Source organism: Stenella coeruleoalba, assembly GCF_951394435.1.
Source record: "Stenella coeruleoalba genome assembly, chromosome: 5".
In the NCBI taxonomy this organism is placed as follows: domain Eukaryota; kingdom Metazoa; phylum Chordata; class Mammalia; order Artiodactyla; family Delphinidae; genus Stenella; species Stenella coeruleoalba.
In genome coordinates, this window is record NC_137150.1 from 131,261,433 (window position 1) to 131,279,980 (window position 18,548).

Genomic DNA, 18,548 nt, shown 5'->3' on the forward strand with positions numbered 1-18,548 from the left:
TGGTCCTTGAGGATCCTGAACAATTCCAAGGTTTTCTGGTGGGTAAAGTTAAAGAAAAAATTATTCTGATGCTTATTAAAATGGTAAGAAAGACTTTTTTTAGGTCTATTGCAAAATAGGAGAGAGATGGGGCTCAACTCTGAATACAGCAAAGACACCTGAGGATTTACAGCAATCAAGCGAAGTGAGGCAGTCAGTGGACAGAAAATTACTCAGAGGAGACAGCAGGGTAGGGGGCTTCTTATTAACAAACAAGCAATGGGATTTTTGCTGAAGGTAGCCTAGGGTGATCAGATATCGAGGGTGATCACATATCAAGAGCGGGTGATTCTCTCTGAACTGACTTAGCAGGATTCTTGCTAAAATTGGGCTAGGCAGGCCAAAGACAGGACAGGAGCCAAGGTCCAGATCTAGACAAAAACAGGACTCAGAGGAACCCGACTGAAGTCTGCTTAAGGAGAGAGTCTTTGTTTGTAGCGTTAACTCCACCTTACAAACAGAAATGCCTAGAGGTGGTGCCCGAAGTCACAGAGCAAGTATGAGCTGGTGCCAGTAACAGATTCCCGACTCCCAGATCCAGCCTCGGTGACGTCAGTCACCCCCGCTGCCTCGTAAAACCTTGCACTGCATAACACGTTTTAATTTCTCAAGTGCTTCCTGACATAATTTCTCTGTCTCCAAACTCCAGAAATGCTCATTTCTAAACATCAAGCTGTCATAAGATAGGGGGAAACTACCCTTGAACACAATGCCACATGAGAGACTGACATACAGTCCCCTGTAATACTGAAGCAGACTGGTTCATCATCATCAGGTATAATGAAGCCTTTTAAAGTGACCTTATAATAACAGGCATACAAATAAAATAGAAAAAAAAAGTAAAAGACTGGATTTAAAAGCATCCGAAAAGAACAGGAAGTTTCCAATCACTAACAGGATTACAAAACCTCCATAGCACAAGCTAAGCAATTTCCCATGATGCCCAGTACCCAGGGAGAGCATTTACAGATGACAGAGCTGCTTCCTGCGCTCTTAAAAGTACCATCCACAGGATACAAGTTATTTAAGAATCTAAAGGGCGATGTACTAAATATTCTCTGGTTGCCCTTTAGATTACTTCTCACCACTGGGACATGTGCCCTGGGAGGCTGACCTCTATGACCTGCATCAACCAGGCTCCCTTGCCCTCTGGCCCCTTAGGTACCAGTAGAAGCCAGGAGAGTAGGAGGAGGGGAAGGAAGGAAGGAGCATGCATGCCCCTGCTTCCCCCCTGCAGGGTCACCTGGGGGTCTCTCCATCACAGGTCAGTTTCTCTCAGGTGATCCTCTCCCTCTATCCTTACTTCTAGGGGTTGGAGGGTGCCATAGACTATATCCCCTCAAAATTCATACATTGAAACCTAATCCCCAATGTGATTGTAATAGGAGGAGAGGCCTTTGGGAGTTGATTAGGTCATGAGGGTGGAGAACTCATAAGTGGGATTAGCGCCCTTATGAAAGAGACCCCAGAGAGCTCCCTCCCCCCTTCTGTCATGTGACAGTCATCTATAAACCGAGAAGCAGACACCGAATCCTCCAGTGCCTTGATCTTGGACTTCCCAGCCTCCAGAACTATGAGAAATTTATAGCATTTATTCTGTTATAACAGTCTGAATGGACAAAGTCAGAGGGGTTTCCTCCTATCGCCCCAGTGTACCTCACTCCCCCTTTCTGTTTCTCAACCCCATGACACACCTTTATTGAACTTTCTTCTGTCACCTCTTTGACTGTGCCTTATACTTTCCTGCCCAGCTTCTGACTGACAGCAATGGAAAAAGAAGAGGGGCAGAGAATCAAAACTTTAATTTTCCATATTTACCCTCAATTGGTGGTGGTTAGTAGGGGACCCAATTTTTTTTTTTTTTTTTGGCGGTACGTGGGCCTCTCACTGTTGTGGCCTCTCCCGTCGCGGAGCACAGGCTCCGGTCGCGCAGGCTCAGCGTCCATGGCTCCGGACGCGCAGGCTCAGCGGCCATGGCTCACGGGCCCAGCCGCCCCGCGGCATGCGGGATCTTCCCGGACCGGGGCACGAACCCATGTCCCCTGCATCGGCAGGCGGACTCTCAACCACTGTGCCACCAGAGAAGCCCTAGGGACCCAATTTAAGCTAGATTTCCTGGTATGTGTATGGGGAACGAGATGTGTTCAAGGAGGCCCCGAGGGTAAGGGTTCCCATGAAAATCCAGGATTGATATGCGGAACTTTGTATACATGTGCATTTTTCTGAAAAGAGAAATCCAGAAAGAAAAAGGTCAAAAATTTAATTGTATTCTCAAAAGTTAACCCATAAATGGAGAGCCAGCACTGTAAGAGAAACACAGCACAGGGGACTTCCCTGGTGGCGCCGTGGATAAGAATCTGCCTGCCAATGTAGGGGACACGGGTTCGAGCCTTGGTCCGGGAAGATCCCACATGCCACGGAGCAACTAAGCCCGTGCACCACAGCTACTGCGCCTGCGTTCTAGAGCACGTGAGCCACAACTACTGAGCTCACGTGCCACAACTACTGAAGCCTGCGTGCCTAAAGCCCATGCTCCGCAACAAGAGAAGCCACCGCAGTGAGAAGCCCACGCACCGCAATGAAGAGTAGCTCCCGCTCGCCACAACTAGAGAAAGCCCGCGCGCAGCAACGGAGACCCAACGCGGCCAAAAATAAATGAATAAATTTTTTTAAAAAAAGAGAAACATAGCACAGAAACAGTCACCGTGTGCCCAGGAGAAGAAAAATGACCAGGCTGACAGTGGGGACTACGTGCCAGCTGCAGGAGCAGGAATACAGCCTCCTGCCCTCTCTGAGGGGCCGGGCTGCAGGAGGAACCATGGCCTCCCCTCGGCCCACCACCACCCGCCCCAGGGAGGCAGCTGCGATGGTATGTTCCCGCAAGGCACTCACAGCTCATCACTCACGGCTCGCTCCCAACACTCAGGCGACATTTCGAAAGCTCATCAGCTCACCAGGTGCTCGGATGCACAAGCAATAGCAAAAACAGTTCCGGGCTAAGGAGAATCTCATCCTGTTGTTCTGAAGAGCTTGGAGCATGGAGGCAAGGGAGAGTGTGGAAGGCAGCAAAGCAGGAGGAGGGAAAGCAGCAGACTAGCAGAGCTGACCCAACAGGAAATGCCCCAGAGCTGCTGGCAGGGGCCCCATCTGGAGGCAGGGGCGATCCCCACTATGGAGTCAGCCCTTACCTTACAGACATGTGTGTACGTGGCCTGAGCCCAGCTCCACCCCTCACCTGCTGTGTGACCGAGAATATGTGGCTCACCCTCTCTGGGCTACATACAGCTTCTCCCTTTACCATTCAGTACGAACTTCATAGGACTGTTGTGTGGGTCAATGAGAAAGTGCCTCTAAGACCTAGTAAATGCCTTTCCAGATGTTTTAGGATTCATGTCAGAGCTCTTCTCTAATTCCTTCACTGTGAGGTGATCCCAGGTACAAACAGAAGCCTACAAAAGACTGATAAAAATCAACCTTCCCTGGTGGCGCAGTGGTTAAGAATCCTCCTGCCAATGCAGGGGACACGGGTTCAAGCCCTGGTCCGGGAAGATCCCACATGCCGCGGAGCAACTAAGCCCCTGCGCCACAACTCCTGAGCCTGAGCTCTAGAGCCCACGAGCCACAACTACTGAGCCCACGTGCTGCAACTACTGAAGCCCACATGCGTACAGCCTGTGCTCTGCAACAAGAGAAGCCACCGCAATGAGAAGCCCACGCACCGCAAAGAAGATCCAATGCAGCCAAAAATAAATAAATAAAACAAATAAATTTAAAAAAAAAAATCCACCTCCAGTTCCACACCAGGATGGATGCCAAAAGGGAGTGACGAGCCCCCAGGGCAAGGGCACCTGAGAGGAACCGGAACATCCATCCCATACGGAGCCTGTATATGTCCGTACCCTGTGCCACTGTCCCTTTCCCGGCTATACCAGGGGCCTTACCTCAGAGGCAGAGCCCAGAGCCAGATGGCCTTAGCTGACACCTGGCCCTGCCACGTACTGCCTGGGTGGCCTTGGGCAAGTTAGATACCCCACTGACTCAGTTTCCTCATCCATAAATCAGGTACAATCATAATCATAGTACCTATCCTTCTGTGAGGATTTTAAAAATTCATGTCAACTTCTTAGACTAGTGTCTGGCATACAGTAGTAACTCAATAAATGCCGGCTGTGGTATTGCCCTGCACGTCTCAGCTAGTCGCCAGGGCCCATCTCATAAGGAGGCAGCTGTGCTCTGAAGAGCAGCCACACGCTGGCACCACCAGCCCACAAGCCACATACCACCTACATCCTTGATTCTGAGATGTGTTTTGTATTTTCGCTTTCCTAAAATTACAATATACGTGCACATGTCACAGAGCAGATTTTCTCATCTGTAAAATGGGGATAATAACAGCATCCAGCTCATGATTCATATATGCAAAATGCTTTGAACAGGGCGTGGCATCAGAAATTGTCCTCTGTGGGTATTACCCTCAACATTATATTAAATGATCTGACTTGCTGTAGGCCTTCCCACCCCAAGGGAATGTGAAAATTCTCCCTTGTTCCTCACTTGATCTGAGGATCACTTGATCCCTGGTACCTGAAGGTGCTGAGAGTGGGGCCCTAGTAAATTCCCAAAGAATGTGCGGAATTTCAGGTAGTTGCTAGATTTTTACCATCCCATGAGCTTCCTAGAACTGGTTACTTACAGGGCGTTGTTTAGAGGTTGCTGAGTTTGGTTCTGGGTTTATTGAGGTTCCTTTTTTTTGCACCTTGAGTAATATGCAGGTCATACTGTGGGTTTCCTGGTGACCCCTGGAAAACAACTGGCCTCCCATTAACCTGAAAGGGCCCCGTGGAAGACGGAGCTTTCGCAAAGGCACGAGAACCAATGGGAAATGGAGAGATGGCAGCAGGAAGGGCATCCCAGTACAGCTGAAGATCAATGAATGAGCCCAAAACTGAGGCAAGTAAATCAGTGGCCTCCACTGTCCATAAAACTGTACTATTTTCCCTTCCTCTTGCTTCATCATCTTCCCCGCTGCTTTGGAGGCAAGGGGAAGGACAAACAAACAAGGGTACATGCCATGGAAGGTAAACCCCTAAGATCACAGATGCTGGGGCAGGTTACCTGGATTCAAATGGTCCCCAACCATTAGCCATGTGACCTTGGACCAGTCCACCAACTACTCCGTGCCTCAGTTTCCTGATCTGTAAGATGAGGATGGAAGTAGCTAAGAGGAGAATGAAGTTTACACGAATTAAGGGTACACATGAAGCTCTTGGAAACATGCCAGGCATACAGCAAGAGCCCGCAGAGCGTCAGCCACCATCACGCTATGGTACCTGTCCCCCAGGAGCCCTGCGAGGGGAAGCATGTTTCAGTGAAACTGGGGTATTGGAGAGGGGGGCTCTTTGCTACTTCCCAGCACCAGTGAAATGGGAAGATGACCGGAGACAAATGGAACAGGATGCCAACGGCAGCCACTCCACGTACAGACTGTTACTGATGTTCTCTGAACCTCAGCTTCCTCACCAGATACATGGGGTTTAGCTCCCTCACCTCTCAGGGCTGTCATGAGAAATGAGAACACACTGTGTAGGCATCAAATAAATGGTACTTCTTGTCATCTCTCCCCCCTCCCTGGAGTGCAAGGAAGGCAGAAAAAGCCAAAATGCTACGGTCGGCATGGCTAGTGAGGTTTTCCTACCAGAAAAGCAAGACAGCAGCCCACTTTTCCCAGGCCCGCTCAGGATGCCCATCTTCCAGCACTAAGATGCCAGCCATTTTCCACCAAAGGCCCAGAGATCAGGATTCAGGGTCAGTAAAACCCTGCAGAAAAGGGGAGAAAGCCTAGGTTTTGGAAGTCCTCCTCAGCGAAAACCTCTCACCAAAGGTTACAGGGGCTAATTGACAGCTGCATCAGGACATGGAGCCTGAATCATTAGCAAGAAGGGCTAGGGAAGGTCGCTTTTCTATAAACATCTGAAGGATAGAGTGTAGATAAATGTCAGAAACAATGCCAAAAACGATTGCATACTACTTGCTTACGCAGCTTTTTCCTTCTTCAGACAAATGATAAAACGCTTCTGAATATAAATCATCTTCAATTAAGACATTGCTGTTGGAAAGCACTTTTGGCAGGACGAACAAAATATTTGCCACTGTTCTCCGACTTGGAGCTTTCAAGGTTGGCACGGCGATTTATTTTTGTTGATTAAACAAAATACAAATGGAAAGGACCTAAAAATTGATTTGCCAATTAAACTCAATGATTCTTAACAATGAAATGTGCTCTATCAGCTTTGCCAGCATTATAAAAATGCCTCCTAGCTTTCCGGCTGCTTTCAGGATGTACACCATTGATACTGGTGCTGACAGAAAGATTAAGTAAGGACGGGATGATGCGAAATGTGTCTTCTGTTTTGCTGGAACGGAAGGAGGAGAAATGATTCAGGGCTTGGGCCATTCCAGAGAGAATGTCTGCCCAGCATTCGTGATTCTTGAAAAAATGATTTGGGTTGAGTAAGGGGACCGTTGTCCCTCATTTTGTGTGTACTTGTTCTTTGGCAAAATACAGATTCACTAAGAGAGGCCAATTTGCTGAGATGAAAACAATCACAATTAAGCAAATTCTTCATTTTCTCTTTTCACTTTTCAAAGGGATGAGTGTCCAGATAGGCAGCCAACCAAATGATGGATGTCAGATGCTTCTGCAAAATGGACCAATGTACAGAGGGGCACCAGAAGCCTACTTTGGTCCAGCGCAAAATTTTTCTGAATTGCAACCATGAGATCCAGACCACAACTGCAATAACTTCACATACAACAGCCATAAACCCAAGCCAGCAGAATGCTGATGCTTCCTGGTGGTCAGAGCATGGATAGAGCAGGCTGCTATGCATTTTTAAACTTGATTGTACATAATTGCTCATCACTGACCCATTCTCCAACCCTCCTGGGCTGGAACATGTTGCTAGGCAACCAATTTTGCTCTATATACTTTCTGAAAGCTAGTGAGGCAACAACAAAGTGTCAACTAAGTGAATACTAACCATTAGAGACAGGTTCAAATAAAAAAAGGATGCCCAGTTTCCTTAAAGCACGTCCATCTCATGTTCTTTCCTTATGCAGACACATATTTCCCATGTCTTACAACTCAGCAAATAAGCTCTCTTAGGTTGAATTGGATGAAACTGCCCTTTTGGTAGCTCAATTTGGCAATTCATACAGTTCAACCTAATAACTTGAAAGGAATTCACACAGACTGTAAAACAGAGGAAACATAATCTTCTGCTAGTATAATCACGGTTGTGCTTTGTATCAGTAACATATCATTTACCTAGTCCACACATTTCCGGAAATTGTTTTTATAAAAGACAGTTGGGAGAGGCAGCCTGCATCATTTCGCAAATGCCTGAATAAGCAGTCACGTTTCTTTTTCCATTTTAGGCTATTACACACTGATCTATTTCTTGTACAATAATCCACATATTCCCTGCCTTTTCAAATGCTTGGAGCCACAGGGAATGGGACTCAATTTATTTTTCCTGATTTGAGATCAGGAACACCAGAGGATGCCCTAAAGATGAAGACAGAGGACATGAACTGCCAAGTACAGGAAAGAAGTTCATTTAAGGGGAACGAGGTGGGAAGGCAGGATGCCTGGTATCAGAGAACACGATGCTGGTCTGGGAAAGCCAGTGAAATCGAGTGACTCTCCATGTCCAAGGCAGCTGAGAGCACCACAGTCAAGGAGACCTGGGAAAACATAATGGCCCCAAGTCAGCTCGCAGAATACCTCCAGGAAGTTTTAGAATCTCTGTCGGAAGTCCTGAAAAATGACCAGCTTGGGCCATGCATACAAGTAGATGATCAACCTCATTAAGAAACAATTGGTAGGGACTTCCCTGGAGGTCCAGTGGGTTAAGACTCTGCTCCAATGCAGGGGACATGGGTTCAGCCCCTGGTCGGGGAAATAAGATCTCACGTGCCATGTGGTGCAGCAAAGAACAAAAAATATTGGTAAAAATAATAATAAGGTGAAGGGAGAATTCACAGTGAAGTTTAAGTTTAAATTTCTGCCCATACTGAGCAAGTTTGACTATGTCTGCCATTATGATTTTCTAGCAACCAACATTAATTGTATATAAAATTACTAAGTTACAACTTATAAACTAGACACATGTAAACTTTACATTGGGTAAATGGCAAACTATCTTAAGAAGACAATAGAAAGGTTATTGCCCATACCCGGGTGAGTCCTATTAAAATATAGCCAGGCTTTCTGTTTAGTCTGGGTTTGCTTTATTACGTGCTTATAATCAAAAAGAGAAAAATAAACAATACAGAAACATATAAAGTTAAAAGGTCGAAAGTTTTCTCTTCAAGTCATTACTACCCTCATTTTCAGTCCCCAGAGGTAAGTGCCAATTTGTTTACTTACTTTTAACGAAAGTGGCATCCTAGGCATATCCCAGCATCTTGCTTTTTTCACTCAACATTACAACATAGAAGCTAGTTTTAAATAGAGTCCTCTGGAATATTCAATTCACCAGACCATTTGTCCAGTTTCAAAATAAAGCTTCTCATATAGTAAGAGTCACCCTTCCTCTCTGAGTTGACAACAATTTAAAGACCAACAAGGAACAGAGCCAACATTTTATAATAACTATAAATGGAATATAACCTTTAAAAATTGGGAATCATTATGTTATATACCTGAAACTTACATAATACTGTACATCAACTACACCTCAGTAAAAAAGAAATAAATAACAATAAAGACCGTCAAAAGCAGTATCAATTATTCAATTATTCATCTCCCAAAAGCTCCAAGACATACTTCTAGAAGCCCAGGAATAAGGAAAGAAATTTTTTTTCAAATCAGTAGATATTTCCCAGGAAATTCAGCCCAACACAAACAGGGCTCCCAAGAAGCAGCTGGTTCACACCACAAATGGGTACCTTGAGTTGGAGTCTCAAAGGAGAGACATCTATATCACAAAAAAAGAGAAAGAGAGAGAAATGAAATCCAGAAACATCGAAGACTGATATCAAGAGTCAACTGCTAAATTAAATTCTGAAGCCCAGTGCTACAAAGTGGGAGAAGAATGTTATTTCAACAGGGACATTTTGAACCCCCTGCGAAGGAAATTTGGAGCCTGCTGGGAGCCAGCGACTATTAAGGAACAACAAAAACACTTTCATGAGCGTTAGGACTGTCACAGAAAAGCAGAGACTGACAGAACTGTGGTGTGTGCTACGTGAATTCCACATTGCCCCAACTGGGCAATTACCAAGTCATATTTCAGGTTGTATTTTCTTTACTTAAGGGAGACAGCTGTGGACTTAAATTCTGAAGCCGACCGTCTTAACCTCAGCTCTACAAACAGACTTGAAGAATGTCAGTTCCTCTCTCTAGATGTCAGTTTTCTTATCTATAAAATGAGAAGACTTAACGAACGGAACTCTAAAATCTTTAATATGACTTATTCCTATGATTCTGTTTGGTTAAACTATGTTTGTGGACAGACGGATGAATGGATGGATGGATGGATAGATGGAAGAAAGACAGAGGGACAGATGGATGGATGGATAGGTGGGTGGATGGATGGATGGATGTTAGATGGATGGATGGATGGATGGATGGATTGTTGGATGGATAACAGATGGATGGATGGATGAATAGGTGGATGGATAATGGATGGATGGATGGATAGTTGGATGGATAACAGATGGATAGATGGATAGATGGATAGGTGGGGGATGGATGGATGGATGTTAGATGGATAGATGGACGGATAATGGATAGATGGATGGATGGATAGGTGGGTGGATAATAGATTGATAGATGGATGGATGAATAGGTGGATGGACGGATAATAGATGGATGATGAATGGATGGATGGATAAGGGAAGACGGATGGATGAATAAATGAATAGATGGATGGATGGACAGGTGGATGGATGATCGATGGATGATGAATGGATAGATGGATGGATAATGGAAGACGGATGGATGAATGAATGGACGGATGGGTGGATGATAGATGGATGAATGAATGGACAGATGATAGATGGATGGATGAATGATAGATGAATGATGGATGATGAATGGACAGATGATGGATGGATGGGAAGCAGTGGTCTACTGAGTGGGATTGTACAGGCTTATGACCAATTGTTAAAAAGTTTTAAAATATTGTGGGCCAATCGACATCATGTTGGTAGCTTGGAATCAGACGTGATGGGAATATTTACATCATGGAAATCGACAAACACTACAAATCAGGCCCTCTTATTCACCCCTGAAGTCACTTTACCAAAAAAAAACATCACTGATGGAATAGAAGGAAGAAGGAAAAGAAGGGGAGAATGGAGACGAAGCGGCAGTATCTATGTGTAAACAGTCCTCCAAGTGGGCTATCCCCCCATTATCTCCATGCGGACACACTTACTTTATTCTCTGCCTGAAACACCATTACTCAGCTTTGCCTGAATAACCGGAGTTTGCCCAAAACTCAGCTCAAGTATCACCTCTTTTAGGAAAGCCATCCCTGAGGTCTGCCCTTAGTCTGCGTGAGATAACCCCCGCACCCGGCATGCTCCCACCGCATGCTGTAATGACCTCCCTCTGCCCTCTCAGGCAACACCTACAATGCAGAGTGGCCACTGTCCATGTAGCCAGCCCCACTAAGCTCTCAGCTGATTCAGCACCTATGCATCCTAGCTCCTGGTGCCCAAAGCTCAGCACAAACCCAGGCACACAGTCACCCCCCAATAAGTACATTTTGAAATAAAGCAACAGTTTTAACCGCAAGGCGGAGCAAACGTGTTTACTGGTGAAAGGTTTTAGCCTCAAAGAGCTGCACTTATTCTATCCCAGTCATAACTGCATCATTGGAGATTTTTCAAGAGTTTAAGCTTTTCAAGTCCACTTTCCCCTAGATTGTGGTTTTCCATTAAAGCAGTTAACCTATATTTACCACAAAACAGTGCAGTGTGTCACTGACCCACTTTGTTTCATTTCTTTGCTACTCAATGACAGCCACATGTCACTATGAATTGCATTTTTAAATAAAGAATTAAATATATTTGCCCTGGATTTACCCAAGCGAGCTCTGAGTGCATTGGGATTCACCCTGGGGTTCCATTGCCTAATCTATTAAAGTGGCTTCAAGCAACTACTTAAGCTTTCTCATCCTTAGCTATCCAATCCATTAAGTGAAGACAGAAGACTAAAAATAACACAGACCAGAAGCTACCACACTGCCCTGTGCCAGAGTAAGGCAGGCTCACCAACGCTGACCTCAACGATGGCCAGTATTACTGTGAGTGGAGCTACACACAGCTGTCACCACTGGAGAAAAAGGAAACGTCTTCGTCTGCTTGGGCTGCCATAACAAAACACCACAGGCTGGGTGACCTAAACAACAGAAATGTATTGTCTCACAGTTCTGGAGGCTGAAAGTCCAAGATCAAGGTGCCCGTAGGGTTGGCTTCTGGGGAGATCTTTCTTCCTCGGCTTATAGCTGGCCACCTTCTCACTGTGTCCTCACATGGCATTTCCTCTGTGTACACACAGAGAGAGAAGGAGCTCTGGTGTCTCTTCCCCTCCTTATAAGGACGTGATCCCTATTGGATTATGGACCCACACTTTTGATCTCATTTAACCTTAATTATCTTCTTAAAGGCCCTATGTCCAAATGCAGTCACGGGGGGATGGGGGGAGGGCATAGAGTTTCAACATATGAATTTGGTGAGGGGAACCACAATTCAGTCCATAACGGAAAACTACTGAGCACCTACTGGGTACAAATACCTACTATGCTTCACGAGGGAGAGAATCTTTCTCCACTCTCCTGGAAGGAAAAAACTAGACCTCTGTTCTGGGTTGAATTATGTCCCCCACCCAACTTCCTATGTCAAGTCTTAACCCCCAAGAACGTCATAATGTGATCTTATTTGGAAATAGGGTCACTGCAGATGTTATTAGTTAATATAAGGTCATACTGGAGTCGGGTGGCCCCCAATCCAATATGACTAGCGTCTTCATAAAAAAGGGGAAATTTGGACATAGACGGGCACACTGGGAGAACACCATGTGAAGATGAAGGAAGAGATCAGGGTGACAATGCCACAAGCCAAGGAACTCCAATGACTGCTAGCAAACTGCCAAAAGCTGGGGGAAAAAGCATGTAACAGATTCTCCCTCACAGCATTCAGGGGGAAACTTGACCTTGGACTTTCAGCCTCCAGAACTGTGAGACAATAAGTTTCTGTTGTTTAAGTGGCCCAGTTTCAGATACTTTGCTGTGGCAGCCCTAGGAAACTAATACAAGCTCTCTTTCAACATCCCCTAACTCACTCCTCCCAGGAAAGAAGAGGACTTCCCTAGTTGGCAGATTGGGAGAAGATACTGAACACATGATGCCTGGTGTCTTCTGGATTCTCTCTTTTGGAGCCAATCACCTTCCAGACTTACTTTTTCCTTCTCTGCCCTGTTCCTGGGGTTGACCAGCCCTACAAGTGGGGAAGGGAGGTGAGCAAGCCCATTTATCCCTCACCTCTAAGCCTGTTTTCCAACCAGCTTTTTCTGTAATAATGCTGATCTTCTGACCCCTGTCTGTCTGAATTCTCTGTTAGCTTCGTCAACTGGCTCTAAACTCTGGGGTGAGAAGGGGGGCAATAATTATCACCCTTCAAACCTTGGCAGTGCCCTTCACATAGCTCCATCACTGAATTCTCATGACACTCCCACACTCTCAGGTACAAGGGAAGCAGCTGAGACTCATGAAAATTTTGTATCTTGACCATAGTCCCAGGACTACTGGGTGGGGAGCCAGGAGTCCAACCCACATCTTCTGACAGCAAATCCTACATTCTTTCAATGAGAATCACTGTTCTGACTTATTACAGCAAGTCAAGTATTCAACAAGAAGACGAAAAAAGGTAAAAGTCTTTGTTAAAGATGTTAAGAAGAATAGAAGAGAAAAGTCCAGTTAGTTACCATTGAGAGCTAATAAAGGTGATTAGGCCTGGGCTCTTCCAAGCCAGATAGTACTTAGTCACCTACTAAACTACCCAAGAGGAACAGCTTTTCCATGCTGGGGGAAAACTCTGAAAATTTTAAGCTTATTAGTAAGACTGGTTCAAGTACAGTCCTACTTAAGTATCAAGCCAGAACTACTTGGACACAGGTAATGTCCGTTGGCCTGTAGACTCGAATAAGCTGCCACCATTAAAAAAAATAATAATAACACATTTAGAAAAGAGTTAACACCTATCCTTCTGAAACTATTCCAAAAAATTGCAGGGCAAGGAATACTCCCAAACTCATTCTATGAAGGCACCATCACCCTGACACCAAAACCAGACAAAGATACCACAAAAAAAGAAAATTACAGATCAATATCACAGATGAACATAGATGCAAGAATCCTCAACAAAATACTAGCAAATGAAATCCAACAATATATTAAAAGGATCATACACCATGAGCAAGTGGGATTTAACCCAGGGACGCAAGGATTTTTCAATACCCGCAAATCAATCAGTGTAATACACCACATTAACAAACTGAAGAACAAATACCATATGATCATCTCAGTAGACGCAGAAAAAGCTTTTGACAAAATTCAACACCAATTTATGATCAAAAAAAAACAACTCTCCAGAAAGGGGGCATAAAGGGAACATACCTCAACATAATAAAGGCCATATATGACAAACCTACAGCTAACACCATACTTAATGGTGAAAAGCTGAAAGCATTTCCTCTAAGATCAGAAACAAGACAAGGATGTCCACTCTCACCACTTTTATTCAACATAGTTTTGGAAGTCCTAGCAATGGCAATTAGAGAAGCAAAAGAAATAAAAGGAATACAAATTGGAAAAGAAGAAGTAAAACTGCCACTACTTGCAGATGACATGAAACTATACGTAGATAATCCTAAAGATGCTACCAGAAAACTACTAGAGCTCATCAACGAATTCAGTAAAGTTGCAGGATACAAAATTAATACACAGAAATCTCTTGCAATTCTATAACCAACAATGAAAGATCAGACAGAGAAATTAAGAAAACAATTCCATTTACCAACCCATCAAAAAGAATAAAATGCCTAAGAATAAACCTACCTAAGGTGACAAAAGACGTGTACTCTGAAAACTATAAGACGCTGATGAAAGAAACCAAAGATGACACAAATAGATAGAAAGATATTACACATTCTTGGACTGGAAGAATCAATATTGTCAAAATGACTATACTACCCAAGGCAATCAACAGATTCAATGCAATCTCTATTAAATTACCAATGACATTTTTCACAGAACTAGAACAAAAAGTATTTTAATTTGTATGCAAACACAAAAGACCCCAAATAGCCAAAGCAATCTTGAGAAAGAAAAATGGAGCTGGAGGAATCAGGCTCCCTGACTTCAGACTATATACCACAAAGCTACAGTAATCAAAACAGCATGGTACTGGCACAAAAACAGACTTATAGATAAATGCAACAGGACAGAAAGCCCAGAAATAAACTCACATACCTATGGTCAATTAATCTATGACAAAGGAGGCAAGAATATACAATGGAGAAAAGACAGCCTCTTCAATAACTGGTGCTGGGAAAACTGGACAGCTACATGTAAAAGAATGAAGTTAGAACATTCTCTAACACCGTACACAAAAGAAACTCAAAATGGATTAAAGACCTAAATGTAAGACTGGACACTTTAAAACTCTTAGAGGAAAACATAGGCAGAATACTCTCTGACATAAATCACAGGAATATCTTTCTGCAACCACCTCCTAGAGCAATGAAAATAAAAATAAAAATAAACAAATGGGACCTAATTAAACTTAAAAGTTTTTGCAGAGCAAAGGAAACCATCAACAAAACAAAAAGACAACCCTCAGAATGGGAGAAAATATTTGCAAATGAAGCGACTGACAAGGGGTTCATCTCCAAAATATACAAACAGCTCATGCAACTCGATATCAAAAAAACAAACAACCCAATCAAAAACAATGGGCAGAAGATCTAAATACACATTTCTCCAAAGAAGACATACAGATAGCTAAAAAGCACATGAAAAGATGCTCAACATCACTAATTACTAGAGAAATGCAAATCAAAACTACAATGAGGTATCACCTCACACCAGTCAGAATGGCCATCATCAAAAAGTCTACAAACAGGGCTTCCCTGGTGGCGCAGTGGTTGAGAGTCCGCCTGCCAATGCAGGCGACATGGGTTCATGCCTCAGTCTGGGAAGATCCCACATACTGCGGAGCGGCTGGGCCCGTGAGCCATGGCCGCTGAGCCTGCGCGTCCAGAGCCTGTGCTCCGCAACAGGAGAGGCCACAACAGTGAGAGGCCCGTGTACCGCAAAAAAAAAAAAAAAGTCTACAAACAATAAATGCTGGAGAGGGTGTGAAGAAAAGGGAACCTTCCTACCCTATTGGTGGGAATGTAAATTGGTACAACCACTATGGAGAACACCTTAAATAACTAGAAAAAGAACTACCATATGATCTGGCAATCCCACTCCTGGGCTTATATCTAGAGAAAATCATAATTCAAAAAGAGACATGTACCCCAATGTTCACTGCAGCACTATTTACAATAGCCAAGGCATGGAAGCAACCTAAATGTCCATCGACAGATGAATGGATAGATAAAGAAGGTGTGGTACATATATAGAATGGAATATTACTCAGCCATAAATAAGAATGAAATAATGCCATCTGTAGCAATATGGATGGACCTAAAGATTATCATACTAAGTGAAGTAAGTCAGACAGAGAAGACAAATATCATATGATATCACTTATATGTGGAATGTAAAAAAATGACACAAATGAACTTATTTACAAAGCAGAAATAGACTCACAGACATAGAAAACAAACTTATGGTTACTGAATGGGAAAGGAGGGTGAGGGATTAATTAGGAGTTTGGGATTAACATACACACACTACTATATAACAAACAGATAATCAACAAGGACCTACTGTATAACAAAGGGAACTCTACTCAATATCCTGTAACAACTTAATGGGAAAAGGATCTCAGAAATAATGGATGTATGTATATGTATAACTGAGTCACTTTGCTGTACCCCTGAAACTAACACAACATTGTAAATCAACTATACTCCTAAAATAAATAAATTAATTAATTTAATTTAATAGTGGGAACTCACAACTTTCCACTATAGACCCATTTTTTAAAAATTCTTTGAGTTTTTATTTCTAGTGCCATCTGTCACATTCCCCTTAATAGTTTTTTTTTAAATTTTGATTGGTGCATATTTAGGTATACATGAAACTTTTTCAGATTCTTTTCCATTTTAGGTTATTACAATATATTGAATACAGTTCCCTATACCACACGGTAGGTCCCTGTTGTTTATCTATTTTATATATAGTAGCATGTATCTGATAATCCCAAACTCCTAATTTACCCCACCCCCTCCTTTCCCCTTTGGGAACCATAAGTTTGTTTTCTATGTCTGTGACTCTATTTCTGCTTTGTAAATAAGTTCATTTGTATCATTTTTTTAGATTCTACATAAGTGATACCATATGGTATGTCTTTCTCTGTCTGACTTACTTCACTTAGTATGATAATCTCTAGGTCCACCCATGTTGCTGCAAATGGCATTATTTCACTCTTTTTCATGGCTGAGTAATATTCCTCTCTCTCTCTCTCTCTCTCTCTCTCTCTCTCTATATATATATATATATATATACACACATATACCACATTTCCTTTATACATTCATCTGTCAGTGGACAGTTAAGTTGCTTCCATGCACTACAGAGCCATTTTTTTCTCTTCATCTCTTCTTTCCTCGTACCTGCCAATTGTTTAGACTGCTGGTGGTGGCTAGTATCGTTGAACATCAGGGTTAAAGAGGTGGGAGTACTCTGAAATGAATATCTTCTTAAGAAACCATCCTATGTCCAAACTATAGAACAGAAGTACACTTTTGCTTGTAACTCACTAACTGACCTGATAGAGGCAATGGAATGATCTAGACACACTAAAAATAAAATTTAATCTAGATCTGTACAAACTTCTCTTAGAAACATACGTTAAAATACAATCAACAACACAAGAACAGGTGGGAAAGACAGGAACAAATGTGATTCCATGTCATCTAGAAAACGGAAAGCTCAAGGAGACGACTGTGTCGTGTGGCTGTGAAAGAAAAAAGAAAACACGACATGCCATAAAAGCTAGGAAGGGATCTACAAAAATGAAGGATCGTGATCAAAGCACAGCTGGAATAATGGGATCAGCTACAGGAAACCCAACTCATTTCAAAGAGGTCTTTGACAGTTTGGAGAACAACCCAGAAAAGGAAGCAGCAAGAATCCTGTGTGGGGCTTCCCTGGTGGCACAGTGGTTAAGAATCCACCTGCCAAGGCAGGAGACACGGGTTCGAACCCTGGTCCAGGAAGACCCCACATGCCGCGGAGCAACTAAGCCCGTGCGCCACAACTAGAGCCTGCGCTCTAGAGCCCGCGAGCCACAACTACTGAACCCACGTGCCACAACTACTGAAGCCCATGCACCTACAGCCCGTGCTCCACAACAAGAGAAGCCACTGCAATAAGAAACCCACGTACCTCAATGAAGAGTAGCCCCCGCTCGCCGCAACTAGAGAAAGCCTGCTTGTAGCAACGAAGACCCAACGCAGCCATAAATAAATAAATAGATTTATTTAAAAAAGAATCCTGTGTGGTCTAAAAACAAAGCCCAAGGTATGAGAGCTATAGGAAATGGCGAAGTTTAACCTGGAAAGAGAGATAAAGGGAAGACACAGCCACAGTCTTCAGATACTTGAGGGCTCTCGGGCCAACTGGTGAAGGCACCAGAAGAGGGGATTTCAGCTCAATATAAATTAAAATTAGAGATGCCCCCCCAAAATGGAAAGAGGCTGCTTTGTGATAGAATTTTTTTTTTTTTGCGGTACGCGGGCCTCTCACTGTTGTGGCCTCTCCTGTTGCGGAGCACAGGCTCCGGACGCGCAGGCTCAGCGGCCATGGCTCACGGGTCCAGCCGCTCCGCGGCATGTGGGATCTTCCCGGACCGGGGCACGAACCTGTGTCCCCTGCATCGGCAGGCAGACTCTCAACCATTGCGCCATCAGGGAAGCCCTGTGATAGAATTTTGATCTCTAGTAGTATTCAGGGGAACAGATAGAGGCCCATAGGTCACAGATGTTATAAAAGGGGTTCCTGTATTAAGACAAAGGTGAGTTTGGATGACCACCAATGTTCTTCACAGCTCAACAATAAAATCCAACCCAGACCCCAAGGTGATGTTGATACCTCTAACCTGAGCCCTAAGCTCCTTGTTGAGGGGACTTCTTGCTAATCACGCAACTTGACTTGCACGCACACCTAAAGATCCAAACTTCTAGTCACCTGGGATGCACCTGGCATGAGAAAATCAAGAAAGGGATTCTTTTTTAGTTCCCTAGGCTGTAGCAATATGCTTTG

The 18,548-nt window shown here is 43.8% G+C and overlaps 1 protein-coding gene across 8 annotated transcripts in view; it reads right to left on the reverse strand.

Moving 5' to 3' along the window:
- The window catches only part of TIAM1 (TIAM Rac1 associated GEF 1), a 400,681-nt gene that overhangs the window by 315,241 nt on the left and 66,892 nt on the right, over nucleotides 1–18,548 (reverse strand). The gene's annotated exons all lie outside the window — the stretch shown is intronic.